Source organism: Eurosta solidaginis, chromosome X, assembly GCF_040869045.1.
Source record: "Eurosta solidaginis isolate ZX-2024a chromosome X, ASM4086904v1, whole genome shotgun sequence".
In the NCBI taxonomy this organism is placed as follows: domain Eukaryota; kingdom Metazoa; phylum Arthropoda; class Insecta; order Diptera; family Tephritidae; genus Eurosta; species Eurosta solidaginis.
The window spans coordinates 71,065,534-71,082,585 of NC_090324.1; the positions used below are offsets into that span (position 1 = coordinate 71,065,534).

At 43.5% G+C, this 17,052-nt stretch overlaps 1 pseudogene; it reads right to left on the bottom strand.

Moving 5' to 3' along the window:
- Positions 1-5,156: 5,156 nt before the first annotated feature.
- LOC137234653 (hydroxymethylglutaryl-CoA synthase 1-like) lies at positions 5,157-7,547 on the bottom strand (annotated as a pseudogene).
- Between the last annotated feature and the right edge of the window lie 9,505 nt (positions 7,548-17,052).

The window sequence follows — 17,052 nt, forward strand, 5'->3', positions numbered from 1 at the left end:
ACATTCACCATAATGGTACCGACTTCTCCGCGCGGGCATTAATTGATTCTGGGTCTGAATGTTCCTTTATAACTGAAAGACTGAAACGCAGAATCAATTTGCCAGCGAGGAAAATGCATGCCCATGTTTCAGGCATCACAAATGCGGTGTCAGCTCAGGTGAAAGAAGCATCCAACATCGAACTACGTTCACCAGTGGATCCCTGCTTCAGCCTGACTACACCCGTACTAGTTCTAACGAAACTCACTGGGAATCTTCCATCCTGCCATATCAACGCAATGACTATGCAGGCATTCCCAGACTTTGGCAGACAAGAGGTTCTACGTCAACGAAGACGTAGACCTCATACTTGGCGGAGACATATATCCCCACATTATAATGAGCGGTATAAAGAAGAATGTGCTAAACACACTCTTAGCCCAAGAGACAGTGTTCGGTTGGATACTAACCGGTCGTATCGAATCACCGAATCCAACGAAGAGCATTATGTCTTTTTACAACAAGGTTGCGTTAGACAATCAACTCAAAGCTTTCTGGGAGGTAGAAAATGTACCCAAAAATAAAATATTAAATGAGGATGAAAGGTACTGCGAACAACTATTTAAAGAAACAACGCAGCGAAGTGAGAATGGAAGGTACACCGTGTCACTAACATTCCGGCTGGATTACCCTAACAATATTAACTTAGGACCATCCCTGAAGCGTGCATGCTCTCAATTCTTCCGGAATGAGGGGCGGCTAATAAAAAACCCAGATTTAGGTAAGGAATATGTTCGAGTGTTATCAGAATATGAAACACTCGGACATATGAGAAAATTGAAAAAGAATATCCCATCCGACGATTCGGATCATTACTTCCTGCCCCACCACGCCGTTGTAAAAGCAGAAAGTACAACCACCAAGGTACGCGTAGTATTTAACGCCTCGAGCCCTACGGCCAACGGTAATAGCTTAAACGATATTCTCCTCCCAGGCCCAGTTCTACAAGCCGATCTACCCATCCTTATCTTACGTTGGAGACTATACCGTTTCGTCTTCAATAGCGACATCGAAAAGATGTATCGACAAATTTGGGTGAACGAAAATCACACCAAATTTCAACGTATTGTGCATCGCACGTCCCCGAATGACCCTATTAGTCTTTATGAATTAAAGACGGTTACCTTCGGAGTGAATTGCGCTCCATATCTCGCGATAAGAACGCTCCTACAACTGGCAGACGACGTGTCAAATTCACACCCTACAGGGGCTAGCATACTAAGAGAGAGTATGTACGTAGATGATGTTTTATCTGGAGGACACACAATAGCGTCAACCATCAAAGCAAGAAACGAGATTCGCGAAGCCTTACACTCAGCTGGCTTTCCATTACGCAAGTGGACTTCTAACTGTAAGGAAATTCTAAAGGACATCCCCAAATCGGATTTGCTCAGCGAGGATTTCTTAGCGTTCGAAGAAGCTAGTTCGGTAAAAGCCCTGGGAATACGATGGAACGCTCACTCAGACTTATTTTATTTCAAGGCAGGAACCCTGGAAAATGGCGAAAACATCACCAAACGAGCAGTCCTATCCGCTATAGCCAAACTTTTCGACCCTTTAGGCTGGCTTGCGCCAATGGTCATTGTGGCAAAAATACTCATGCAGAGTATTTGGTTAGAAGGCACCGCTTGGGACGACCCAGTATCGAGCAGTACGCTAGAACAATGGAAAACCTTCACCGACCAATACCATGAAATCGATAAAATCAGGATACCTAGATGGGTCAACGTTTCACCAGGAACCGACATCGAGATCCATGGATTTTGTGACGCATCCGAGAAGGTTTATGCAGCAGCCATTTAAATGCGTGTCAAAACGGATGATAATGTCTGCACAAACCTACTTCTAGCCAAAACCCTAGTAGCCCCAGTGAAAACTCTTTCTCTTCCACGATTGGAACTTTGCGGAGCCGTGCTGTTAGCGGAAATCACCGAATCCATTTTCAGAAACCTGAAGTTGGGACCAGTGAGAGTTCACCTTTGGACGGATTCAACTATCGTCCTCGCATGGATAAGGAAACCGCCCTGTTCTTGGTCCACTTTCGTCGCACATCGGATCACCAAGATCATCGACATGGTCGGAAATAAGGACTGGTTGCATGTAAACTCAGAATCTAACCCAGCAGATTTGGGTAGCAGAGGATTACCTGCGTCTGAATTGGTCAACAATTCGTTGTGGTGGCAGGGACCTTCTTGGCTGCAAGAAAACACTTCCCAATGGGCAGCACAAGAAAGTGACTACATCACCTCCGTAGAGGAAAAGAGGGCGAAGACTATCGATGTTCTTCAACGCTTTTCAGGCCTACCTAGGGCTTTACGGGTGCTCTCATACGTAATGAGGTTCTACCGAAGAACTCACCCCAAAACAAACAAATCATTTCAGGTCGAGTCACCTTTAATCTCTCCTGATGAGATCAAATCAGTAACCCAAATCTTAATTAAAATCTATCAGAAACAACATTATAGTTCCGAATATAATGATCTAAAGGCCGGAAAACCGATTGGAGGGAAAAGTGCAATACTCTCACTTAATCCCTACTTAGACCAAGATGGCATCATTCGGGTAGGAGGGCGACTCGGGGCGTCAAAGGACTTAGCCTTTAATGAACGCCACCCAATCCTCCTCCCATACAACTGCAGGTTGTCCCGTCTTACAGTCCTAATGTTTCATCAACAAAGTCTGCATGGGGAAAATCAACTCATGTTGCGTCTGATACGCACCCAATACTGGATACCTAACATGAAAACCATGATTAAGGCAACCATTCATAATTGCAAAGTTTGCACGATACATCGAAAGCGTGCTCAGACCCAACTTATGGGCATTCTCCCTCGTGAACGCACAACATTCAGCCGTGCATTCACGAATACCGGAGTCGACTTCGCCGGACCCTTCGACATTAAAAGTTACCGCGGCAGAGGGTGTCGACTATCCAAAGGCTATGTCTGCCTTTTCGTGTGTTTTTCACTCAGCACCCCATCATTTCTTGCGGCTTTTGCCCGTTTTATATCTAGACGCGGATGTCCCAAAAACGTCTACTCCGACAACGGTACAAACTTTGTCGGAGCTTCACGATCCCTACGATCGGAATTTAAAACTTTCATTTCACATGCCCGAGACAATGCTGTCTCGAAGTACAGCCACCAGTCACTCACTTGGCAATTCATCCCTGCGGGCGCTCCCCACATGGGAGGGCTGTGGGAGGCTGGAGTGAAAAGCTTCAAAAGCCACTTCAAAAAGATAGCCTCACCACACAAATTTACATTCGAGGAATTCCATACACTCTTGTGCCGCATCGAGGCATGCCTGAACTCGCGGCCGCTCAGCCCGGCGTCCAATGACCCGACGGACCTAGAGCCGCTCACCCCAGGACATTTCCTCATTGGCAGCCATCTCCTGGCTCCGCCAGAGCCGGATGCGAGTGAGAGCCCTGCCTCGATGATAAATCGGTGGCAGAAACTCAAAGCCCTCCATCATACTTTCTGCAAGCGATGGAAGGTGGAATACCTATCCGAACTTCAAAAACGAGTGAAGTGGAAGCATCCCAAAGAAAACATACAAGTGGGAGATCTCGCCGTCCTCAAAGAGGACAACTTATCCCCCAACGAATGGAGGTTAGGTAGAGTCGTCAACGTACACCCCGGCGAAGATAACCGAGTTCGCGTAGTCGACCTCATAACAGAGAAGGGTCAAGTCAGACGACCTTTGGTCAAACTGATCCTCCTTCCAACGGAGGAGATGGACTGCGAGAAGGCCATTAGCTCCTCATAACAATCCCTCCGTTCCTCTCCTTCACCCTCTTCCGAACTCCACCTTCCTATCGAGACCCAAAACGAACCCAAATTCACTCGCTCACCCAGAGCGAGGACACCAGAAAACACCCAGATTCACTCACTCCCCAGAGCGAGGACACCAGAAAACACCAAAATTCACTCACTCCCCAGGGCGAGGACACCAGAAGATCCCCAAATTCACTCGCTCACCCAGAGCGAGGACAACAGAAAATCCCAACTCACTCGTTATTCCAGAACGAGGACATCAGAAAAGCCTACCGCAGAAGGGCGAACCGACCTGCCACAGAATCCAAGGGCCTTTTTACATTTTCAAACTTCCACCAAATCCACCCACGTCCTCAGAGCACCATTGTAATGGTAAGCAAGTTCGCACTTGAGTATGAACAGTACAGACACCTATACCATCCGAAACCTAATTTAACATTCATCACTCCACGTCAAAATTCACCTAGGCGATCGATTCGCGTAAAAATGTCGTTAGAACCAATGGAGATGCCATAACGAAATGTACTCGTTGAGTACGTTAAGTTATTCACTCCGTAGGCTCGGAATCTACTTCGCTATTAAGAATGTGGGGAATAGTTTTATATTTGAAATAATTTGCACCTCCCGAGGTAGTATCAGGTTAACGGGTTCCAACTATTCTAAATTAAAGTTTTATTCGCAACACTTCAATGCATATTTAAGCGGGAAGGAGCCTTCCGAAATATCAGAATAAAGGGGTAAATACTCCCTGTGTAGCAGGCTCGCACTAAGGCTTGACTCCTCTGCCAAAGTCAGTAGTGAATCAATAGCACCGTCCGTCGTCAGAAATATCGCGGACGTGCCAAGGCAGGCGCTCAGGCCCCAAAATTGACAATTCGCAATTGAATCAAAGCAAATCAAGGCATTCAAACCGTGACACAAAAGGGGGAAGAAACCACATATTAGCAACCACTACACATTAATATTTACTCACCGTCGTATTCTTCCAACGTCCCCTCGAGCCTGGGTGGGCGCATCGCGTTTTCCTGGTGACTTTGTTGCCGGTTAACACGTCAAACTTAAGTACGTCCAATATCACCATTCAACTGTTTTTCCATGACCATTGCTTGTTAGAATTTCTGGAGCCATGTGTCACAGTACCTACACGTACACTAAGTTGATATCAATATCTGTTTGTATGTAATACTCAAAGGACATATATTTACCTAACTTAAAATTCTTCAGGAGCAGTTGATTATGATAACTATGAATTGCTTTTGCAAATTCGTTACGATGCAAATTTTCAGTAGGCATGGGGCATAACATATTTGGATCGTCGGTGAGCAAGTTGGTAACCTTTTCAATGTATCCATTTGCTCTGGTGCATACTTAGAACTGGTGTATACTTCCCATCCACAACACATAACGTCTATTTGATAATGGATGTGGGATCACACCCAAAGATATCGTTCAATTTCTGATGCATTTGCATTATATAAGTATGAGCAAACATGCTGCTATGTAATTCTGGCGCCGAACTGTAATGTGGCCTTTATTCTTACTCCAACTGCTAAAACGTGTTATACACAAAGCCAAATTAGTATCTATCCCACACAGCGCGCCTCCTAACTTGGTCTTTCTCCTGCTATTAGTGAACACCATTCGTTATAACCGACGTGCGTCCGTAGGTGCGTCGATATTTAGCATCTACATGCTTGAGATAATAGGTGTCAGGAAATAGCGCACTAACACTCCCACTCGGCGTATACGACGCCGCATGATTGTTCTTTTCGCGTACTTCCATCTGTTCGGAGAATACTTCAGGTGCTATTTTCTTACGTGTATTCAACATTGGCAAGACGTAATCCAATTTGGAAACGAGTTGCTGGAAGACTTGTTTATCTTTTGTTACCAAAATTGAGTACATTGAACCAGCCAAACCAGATCCATATGGAAAAAAAAACCACCAATACGTGTGCCTAAAAGCTCTTCGGGGGTATACCAGACCAGAATATACCGATGGTGTGTACCTATTACGCACTTGATTGGCCAGCGACCAGGATTTACGTGTTTGCTTTTCGAAAGTCTCATTGAATTGTGTCATAAAAGCTTTTTCAACATCACGATCGAAATATGTATTCGCTAGTGTAACATCATTGAATCGTTCCAGGCCGAGATATATGAGCACACGTTTCGTACTTTTGCAGAGCAGGAAATCATTGAAGACTACACGCGCCATTTATTTTTGTACCAGCTTACAGAAGGGTGTGTGAAAGATTAGCGCATCAATATTGTCCAAACCCACTTGTGCTGCATCTGGATGTTTCTTTTCGGTTTTTTTGCGATACAATTGATAACATGTATCCAGCGCTGAGAGATAGCATCGTACTGATAATTTACCGTCCACCGTAGGATATTCTGAACTCATCAGGTTTGTAGAAATCATATACATGCTCCATATGCGTAGCGCGTAAGCCACGTTCAAAGATGAGTAATGCATTTGGTCCCACCAACATGGCTATGGCGCCAGCGCCACCTGTGGGACGCGCTGCACCTTTTGGATATACAGAAATATCAGCACACACCGCAAGCGCATAATGTCCATCCCAACTGGATGATTCAATCCAATTAACTGAGTTGAAGAGTGCTGTGGTACCACCATAGCAAGCGTTCGTTGCATCGATGCCTTCGATATCTGTGTTACCGGAATCGGCAAATAATTTCATTAGTACAGATTTCACTGATTTTGATTTGTCGATGATGGTTTTCAGTGCCCACTTAAAGTCGTCCAATATCTTGGGGTCTGATCTGATGGCGGTCTATTAATCGCGAGACGACAGTAAGGCACAGTGAGGCGACATCTTCGCGATCAGAGCAGAAACCCATGTTCGATTGTACCAAACCAACTGTGTATTGTCCAGCTGAAGCACAATCGAATTGTTCCAATTCTGTTTGATCCACGTACTGGGAAGGAGATGCCACCTCAATTGCGCATGTACCGGCATTTTCCGTCCACATTTGTACAGAGGGAATGAATGTTAGAGGGGTGACTAAGGTATCGGACAGTAAATTGCAGATTCAAAGCTGATTCGTAAGTGGTTTTTTAGACTATGTTTTGATGAGGATTGACTAAAATGTAAAAGTTTAGTAGATCTTTAACTCAGCTTGTAGTGCAATGTGCCTATCGATGCTATGTTATGTACATACATAGACATACTATTTGTTTTATTTTGTTACATGCATGCAAAAACTCAAATCATTGACCATATTACTATTGCAAATTTGTAATTAGGTACAAGGTACAATTGTATATGCCAGCGCTTTGCATGCGTAAATTTCTTAGAAGCCCCGCTACGAACAATCGGGAAAAAGTTACGAAGTTATGTTTGGGAAACAAAAGTATTACGGTAATTTGTTGCATGACGGCGGCGACGCAAGTATGTTTAATAGTTATCTGAAATAAAACAAAGAAAAAGAAATTAGCAAATGTTTAAAATTATTAAAAGGGAACGATACCGGCATACTTACCCATCACACATTTTTGGTCTTCATAAAGAAAATTCATTCAAAAATGTCTGTATACTCATTTCCATGAATGAATGACATTTTTGAATGAACGAATCAAGGTTGCCACTCGGTGCCATTTGCTTTTGTCTTTTCTTACGCCGTAAACACATTACGCGCGACCCCATGGGAATACCAATCGGATCCGCGGGATCCAACACACTCGAGTGCTAGGACCCGAACAACTTTACTTTTCTCGACAAATGAAAATTTTGTTTTACTTTGACAATGTGGTGCATAAAAACACAATCAGAATCAGCTTTCTTGTGGAAAAAAAAAAAAAATGAACCACTCGAGAGCGAAATAATTTTCGATTTTATTTGCATTGTTTTCTTTGTTGAAAGGTTAGTGAAAAATCAAAATGTCAAACATAAACAAAAACATGTTTATGTCAAACTCCCCAATCTTTGGGTAACGGTGGTCTCGCTTTCATGATAGGAATTGTTCTTGTGTGTTTTGAAGTTCCGATAAAGTTTCGGCAGTCCTTTTAGCCTGGAACCCAAGCAAGCCCTACGCGAGATAGGTAGGTGCCCGACACACCCTACCAACTACTATGGTTCGGGACACAAAGAAGAAAAAAACAAACAACCAAAAAAAGGAGGGAAAACTTTGTCCATTCACCGTCCAAAAATTACACTTTATTTTTCAAAATTATATTTACACACCGTCAAAGCAGAAACCGGCGTAATCCCGCTTACTCCGAGCTATGCTTTCACTGGCGATGCAACCCCAGCGAGGAAGCCGATAGGTATCGCTTCCCGCAGCTGCACTTATAGGGTGCGAAACCCATGTGGAGATTGAGGTGGGCCTTCAATGTGGTAAAGCAGCTGAGCGTGTGCCCACACACCCGGCACACAAACTCCTGGCCGCCCGCGGAGTCTGCGCGCACCCAAAGGACCCCCTCATAACCCCGATAAAAGCGGGTGTACCACGAGGGTCCCTCGTCATAATACCGCACCTTCAATATTATGCGGTTGTAGTTCCGCGGCACATTCAAGAATGTCACGCGAAGATTGGGACGAAGTTCGAACGATGCCCTGAAACGAAAAGGAAAGAAAGTGGTATCATTGTATTATGGAAGATGATCCCATAACCAAAAAAAAGGGACTACAACCCATATACTCACATGTTTTTTCTCCTTGGGTGAAACTTGCCACTGCGCTTGTCACGCTATAAATGCCGCTTATGTGCACAGACTCAGCGAGTATAACAACACAAATATACAATGCTGCCAACAGCGGTCGACGACAAGCCGAATTTCACAAAACAAAATATGGAAAAAACGTAACTCACTTTCCATAGTGAAGCCTTCTTCTGAACTCCAACTTAGCTTAAGACTGTCTCCTAAACTTCGAAGAAATAACTTTCGAAGGAGACCTTTCAAGTTATTAGCCTAAACGTAACTGCGGAAAAGCTGATTGGAGATTATGACACAATTTTCACGATTAATAAAAAATACCTAGAGGAAAGTTCAGAAACCTTTCTGAAATAATAATTCAACCACATGAACTTTATAAGGAAAACCCCCAAACAAAATGAAACATTTCAGAATTCAGGTCGCGTCAGAACTCACACGGGAATGTCCTCAGACACTTTCGCGACATGACCATTAGGTATCGTTACGCTGCCAAATTGGCAGCACCGCACAGCTGTCTCACTCCAATGAATTGAAGAGTTATCAGCTGACAGCTCTACAAATTGCCACACTCGATAGTATAGGCTATTCCCGCTAGGGTTGTGTTGAAATCAACAAACACCCCACAATTTGGGTTTTCCACACAACATGGCCCAAATCAACACAAAGAATGTTCCACGGTAGCGCATAAAGGCCTCTTTACATTTATCGCACAAAATTAAATGCATAACTTCGTCGACCTCTACGCTCCGCTTAAACTCGCTGTACTCATCTCTTTTAACATACGTTTGGTAATAAAACACACCCGTTTCACCCAACCAACCTCACCGTCACTCGCCCTGGCACCTCAAAAGATGCCACATCTCCTCCAACAAAAAAAAAAGGCAGTCGCCCCGAGAGCGACACGATACATTAGACGCTGGAACGGAGACCTCGGCCTCTTCGTCCAGTCCAGAAAAACCTAAACCAAAATAATGCGAGTCTGGAACGGAGACTTCGGCCTCTTCGTCCAACCAAACAAAAACAATGCGGATCTGGAACGGAGACCTCGGCCTCTCCGTCCAACAAAAAAAAAATTTTTTTCTGCCAGTCTGGAACGGAGACCTCGGCCTCTTCGTCCAGCACTATTGACCTTCTACGTCATATCACTTATGGATTCTATCTATATCTAAGAATTATGTATAACCAAAGGCAAGAAATATTCACTTTCCTCCACTTCTAATGTCTATTTTTATCCTAGCTTAGGTGGCATGCTGCGCAAATCGGGCAGGACTCCCGGCCACCCGCGACGCTGGCGAAATACGCGATTTTAGGTTAAGTTTAGTTTTAATGCACACGTTTTTTTTCTCGTTTCAGCGGTCGGAGATCGGTGGGGGTAAAAACGATGTTGCGTATCGCAAGGGGGGCCGGCATGTTTAGGCAGGATGCCTAACTTTTTCCGCATCTGTCTGCGATCCCCCCAATGCAACCCTGCGAATCGATACTCGATATTCGAATTAATTTGTAACCACCCACACCCTCACCGCCACATGCATGTGCATGCATGTACATGTACGTGTATGTGTGTTTTTTGTCAGCACTCATGCATATGCATGTCGGGGTTGATGTGTGGGTGCCTTTCCCCTCCAAAACGGAGGATTTTGCGGGTCAACGGTTGTAGCTTGCTATACAACCGGCCTCTTTGATTTCAACAGCCAACCAGTTAACATCTGCCGCCAGCGATCTCTGCCGTATTTCTGCGTTTATTCAGGTAATATTGTAACTATTGCTAGTTTTACATTTACCCAATAAATCACATATATTATAACGAGAAATCTCGTCTTCTCTTATTTATTTTCAAACACACCCGTTCTTTGAGATCGACCCGGTGCGCCCACCTCTCCAGGATTAGACGCACACCGGCCGAACAGGTGGTATCAAAAGACGCGTGTCGAGCTCCGTTTTTAGAATCCGAAAGCGGAAATTAAAAATTTTGTTGCACAGAACACCTTTCTGCGTTGGCGTCCTTCGCCGAAAATAATATTAAGTTGTATAGAATCGACGGGATGGCCTAGAAGGTTTCATGTAGTCATACTAAATCACTCCCGAGATGATCGGGCTAGTACTTTAATGGTGTTTGTTCCCGGAACGTACGCGATCTGCATCCGGCAAAGGGCCAACAAAGTCGATAACGAGGAGTGTCTTTATCGCTACAACAACATTATTTACTTTCTGCTTTTCATACACATGTGCATTTTTAAATAATAAAAAAATGTTATATTATTCTAATAGATAGCATCTCAGTCGGGATGCGATTCAGCTTAGAATATGCCAAAATAAGAGGAAACCTACAACTAAATGCAGATTTACGTGTCATTTTCCAGGATTTACCGGTAAACGAGGTACTTTCCACAACCAGAATGCTTTGAAATAAGGTACCAAACTGGTTGGATGTATTTCCCCAAATAAGGGTGGAACTACGCATCTGGGTTGCCAGTAATGGGAATTAAAATTGAATAGGTAGCCGAAGCAAAAAAGGCAACTGATCCGCATGCAACTCTTATTTATGTGCCGCCACTGGGAGCTGCTGCTGCTATCCTAGAAGCAGAAATTTCTTTGATTGCTGCATCACCGAAGGTGTGCCTTATTATGATATGGTTCGCGGTAAGCAAGCTCTCTTCAGGCAAAATAAATCGCGACTAGTCAGGCCCGATTGTCCAGGAATCATCGCACCAGAAAGGGTGAGTAAATTGCCTAGTATATTAAATATATAAACAACATGTATGAATTTGTTAGTTACAATTTGTCATGCTCTTGTTGATAACCAACTGAAGAATGCAAATAACAAAGAAATCGAATTGGCAATTGATTTCTTTAACTAGCGTTTGGAGAGCAAAGTACATATGTTTGTATGCATAGAACTGCATAGAAAGGGAGGAATTAATTAATTATTATCAGTAGATTTACAAGATTTTTGTCATTTTCCCTGCGTCGCCGTTGCCATTACTTTGCTTTAGGAGAGGACATCCACACCTTATTACCCACAGCATTTTAGTAAATTTTGCTCTTTTCATTACTGATTCAAAACGTGGAAAGTTATATATCGAGCATTCATGGAGAATGGTAAACTTTAACAGACTTTCGTACTGCGGTCATTAATATTCAATCCCTAGAAAGCTTAATGTAGTCATATCAATAGTTCCCGAGATGTTCGGGCTAGTACCTCAATGGTGCTTGTTACCGGAACGTAGATAAATAGATAATTTATTGAGAATTGCACAGTGACTTGCACATCTCCTTCACAGCACCTCATCCTAGCGGACTTCCTTGATGAACCCTAGCAGTGTTTTGGCTTCAGGGATTAAATGTGGGAACGCTCTGGCCATGGTCAGCCAATAAACTTAGGCCTAAGTCTTGAGATTGCGTCGCATTCTAGAAGAAGAATATGGTACGCCGTCTGCTGATCGATCACAAAATCGGCATGTGCCCTGCGAAAATCGTTGGATCATGTGGTCCACTGGAGTACTTACCATTATACTCCACTGTAATGCAGCAATGGACCAACTCATGTTTCTACACGAACATATTGTAAGCCGATCATTGCTCGTTTTTAACGATTGTAATCACTACCCGATGTTTCCCTGTAAAAATCGTTGGATCATGTGGTCCACTGGAGTACTTAAGATTATACTCCACTGTAATGCAGCAATGGACCAACTCATGTTTCTATACGAACATATTGTAAGCCGATCATTTCACGTTTTTAACGATTGTAATCACTACACGATGTTTATTGGAGTATATAGTCCAGTACTAGGGCATTGCAATGTTAATTGGACCATATCTTTTGTATGAATTAAGGTTAAATTTGGAGCACTCGGTTGGTCCATAGCGAGTACTCCATACATGCATGCATGGAGTACTCGCGATTTCTGGAGGGTTATTGGACTGTGGGTACTCCATGGATTACTCTGATGTAATGCGGAGCTGGAGTATATGGTTCAGTCCTAGGACACCGCAATGTTAATTGGACCTTATTTTTTGTATGAATTTTGGTTAATTTTGGAGCACTCGATTGGTCCATAGCGAGTACTCCATACATGCATGCATGGAGTACTAGTGATTTTTGCAGGGATATTGTAAGCTGATCATTGCTTGTTTTTAACGATTGTAATCACTACACGCTGTTTATTGGACTGTGGGTACTCCATGGATTACACTGATGTAATTCGGAGCTGGAGTATATGGTCCAGTCCTATGACGTCGCAATGTTAATTGGACCATATTTTTTGTATGAATTGTGGTTAATTTTGGAGCACTCACTTGGTCCATAGCGTGTACTCCATACATGCATGCATGGAGTACTCGCGATCTTTGCAGGGTGTTATTCGATAGTATGCCAAGTTTCTGCATACGGCCGTTCAGTCTATAATGCCCTGTAAGAAATCTCTTGGGATTTTTAGGTTATCTTTCGAGAAGTCTATTATTGCCCTGTAGCGACTTGTAACATAACCTCCTAACAGTAACATAGATTCTCTCAAACCTGGCGTGTTGTTGTTGTTGTTGTAGCGATAACGTTACTCCCGAACGCTTTGGGAAATATTATCGAAGTGATGGTCCTTTGCCGGATACAGATCCGGTACGCTACAGCAACACAGGACCATTAAGGTGCTAGCCCGACCATCTCGGGAATGATTTATATGTCCACATTAACCCTTCAGGCCATCCCTCCCTCTCCACCCCCAAGTTCCATGAGGAGCTGGGGTTCGCCAGAGCCTCGTCTGTTAGTGAAACAGGATTCGCCGCGGATAGGTGAGGTTGACAATTGGCTTTGGAGAAGCTATATAGTGCGCTGGCAACCCATTGAAAGGGTTGCGCTACACAACCACTTGAATGAATTTGGTATTTTAGTCGCCTCTTACGACAGGCATACCTACCGCGGGTATACTCTAAGCCCTCTAACCCACTTGAGCCATGAGAAGCGTGGGTGCACTTTGGGTGTCCCAAGGCAAGCTCCGTCGTGCCTGGTGTTGTTGGTGAGCGGCCAGGCAGCAGGGTGGAACAAATGCACCTTTCAGGAGAATACCCTCTCTGAGCCCAGAAAATCGGGGAAAATTAGATATACTGGTCAGATGCAGCGAACGAGTATATTCTATATCACATGATCAACTTGGAGACAACCAAGCTTTTATTTTACTGTCCAGCACCGAACTGGTGCTCGGCACTGCTGATAAGGAAGGATAGGCGTAGTCATATCAATTCGTTCCCGGGTTTCTCGGGGAAAGCAGTTTTAGCAGTACTTAGCCTTTTTCAATTTGAACATCCATTCAAGAACTTCGCATAATAGATTAAACAGTCATCTGTATTTATTTGTTTTTGTAGCACGTCTAATTTACTTCGCATAGAACACTTTTCGGCTTATATTAAAAACTTGTAATCTATTCTTACTGATATGAGTTTCTTTTTCATTCTAGGTAATTTGATTTTGGCGATGTGCGCATAGCAATACCCAAATATTCCAGCTGTGGCTGTAAGAGCATACATTTTCTCAAATTAGAAGAAAACTGCACGGTTGAGCACATCCAGTACCAACGTTTATACAAGGAGGAACACCACACTACTTTCACGGGGATGTAGCTGCCGATCACGTTGTTGTAAGAGCTTATTTTAAATATGTTATTCATAAACACTGATTCTAATATTTTGTTTTGGTTTTTACTTTATAGTCAACCGGTTATATAAGCGATGTCAGCTATGCCTGTAACTTAAGCGCCTTCAGATGTAATAGTTACCGCGGACGCGGTCGTGGGTGTAGTTCACTACGTGGAGATTACAACGACTTTCAATATCGGAAGGTTTTCCAGCACCATAACAACACCAACAATATGTGCAAGTACCCGAATAAATTGTACAACAAACGTTAACACCACATCAACAGCAACAACAACAACAATCGCAACAAGTTGAAACTTCTAATAAATTAATGACTTGTGAACCACCAACATATCCACAATATGCGCATCCATCAACAGCAACTTACGTCGCCTACTTTGCAACACAAAATCCAATGCTTCGTCCAGCGCAAGCTGCATAACAAGCCACTGGTACACCGTTATTTGTTTCACATATGCAACATATTGTAACGAATTTGCTGCAAATCTTCTTATTTGCCCTTTTTGCTAAGTTCGAATCACTAAACTGTTGAATAAATAACTCCAATATGTAATAATGCAAAATAGCCTTTATTAAAGTACTTCACAATAACACTCAAACTGTGCAACGAATAGCTTGCTTAATAACCAAACTGATTGGGAGCTCAAATGAAACTCTACTATTCAAAATAATACTGCTCTTGCTTGCTAGATAGCGTCTTAATCGAAATCTCAAATCAAACTGAATTCCAGCGCCTCTACATCTGCGGCCTTTTATACTCTCTGGTTTCCTCGTTCGCATCTTCTAGAATCTACTAGCAATGTTCATGAGCTCTCAAACTTCTCAGCTATAACTAAAATTGCACGATTTTATAGCTTCTGTCATACCCCATGCTTGTATGTGTGAGCGACACTTCCACAATTATAATTGCCTACATTTAGGAGCATCTCACATAAGATATCTGCATATGGTTGTGCCTTGCTTCTCAGCTGCGTGTACCTACGTACGTGTATACATAATGGTTGAATTGTTGATGTGAATGTTTGTAGTTTACAGTCTCTCGCGCACACATAGGCGTATAAGTAAATGCATCTGTGTGTGACATCTCTCGGCTGCCTTATATATTGACTATTGATGTAAATATCGCTTAGCATGGCCTTAGCATCGCTTAGTGATGGTATAGCTTAGTGATGCTAATATCCGTGACACTGCCCTCCACCTAAGTCTGATCGTCCCGATCAGACAAATCTCTCGCCTAGCATCGCCAAATGTACCACTCTTCTACTCCGTGGTTTCTCAATGCTTTGTATGCGGTAGATGGTATCACTGATCTTCTTCACAACCTTGTACGGGCCTTCCCAACTGCACCGAAATTTGGATGGAACACCTTTCCGCCGGTGAGGGTTGTATAACAGTACCAAATCTCCCGCCAAGGAACCTTTCGAATTATTGTTCTCATGGTACCTGTGTTTCATCGTACTACTCAATACCCTGGTTCGTTCCTTCACACTCTGTTGTTTGGCCGATGAACTATTTCGTAGAGCTTGCGCTAGACGCATTTGCTTTGCATAATCAGTATCGTTCCCACTTTTCCCCACAGTAGTGCGCTCTGGCTTGAAACTACCCTCGCATTCTTTCTCGGAAATTCGTTGCTTCGTTTTCTTGCGTCTTTTAGGTTTTGTCAATGCCAGTGTTTCTCTCGCAGGTACTTTTGATTTTGATTTATTTGGCCCATTCGATCTATCAACCTTTTCCTTTAACTCTCGTGGTCTTTGTCGAATCTTTTCCACCAGTACCCGATTACCGCTGAACCCTTTCTCCAAACTAAAGTTAAGTAGTATGTCCTGGTTCTTATAGCGCATAATTTTTCTCCGCATATCGATCCTGATGTCATGGTCAACCAAGAAGTGCACTCCCAATATGACTTCATCAACGATCTCCGCCACAACGAATTTGTGTAGAACCATGACTTTTCCATTTAATACCTCACATACCACTTCGCCTTGGACTTGATTATACTCGCCTGTGACCGTACGCAACCTTGCTCCAGGTAATGACTTTACTCTCCTGTAGACCAAATCAGATCGTATCAAGGAATGAAATGCCCCCGTATCTGTAGTCAGTACACGCTCTTTACCACCCACATTCCCTCTGATGGTAAGACTGCTTGATTTCCTTCCAATCTGCGACACAGATATCACAGGACATTCAATAGCCGGGGCAAGTTTTCGTTCTTTACATCCGACACGCTCTTGCTCATTTCCGCCAGCTTTGCGTTTACGGCCACCCACATTGTTGGAGCAATTGGGACCGCTGCTGCCATGTCGTGCAATATGACCTGGGTTGCGGCACTTGAAACATTTAATAACTCCGGCATTTTTCTGTTGTCATCCCTTCAGTGCTTCCAAAATTGTGTCTACCCAATCTGGTATTTCCACTTCCACACGATGAGCTATGTATGCTGGTTTACTCAATAGTGAGGCCGTTTCCTGAGTCAATGCATGTGATACCGTTTCAGCAAATGTCAGCTTTGGGTTTGTGTATGTAGCTCGCTTCGTTTCCACGTCCCGTATGCCATTTATGAAACTCTGGATTTTTATCCTTTCAGTGTATTCCACGGGTGCGTCCGCATTTGCAGGATGAGCCAATCTTACAATATCTGAAGCAAACTCCTGCAATGTCTCATTTGCTTTTTGGTAGCGGTTTTGCAAGTCAATTTGGAATATCTTTTTCCTATGCTCGCTTCCATAACGTCTCTCGACAGCGGCCATCAATGCTTCATAGTTGTTCCGCTCTCCTTCGGGAATCGTCTGTAGGGTTTTGGCTGCTGGCCCTTTCAATGCCACGAACAGAGCTGCAACTTTATATTCAGCATTCCAGTTGTTCGCTGCCGACGTCTTCTCAAATTGGAGCTTAAATACCTGG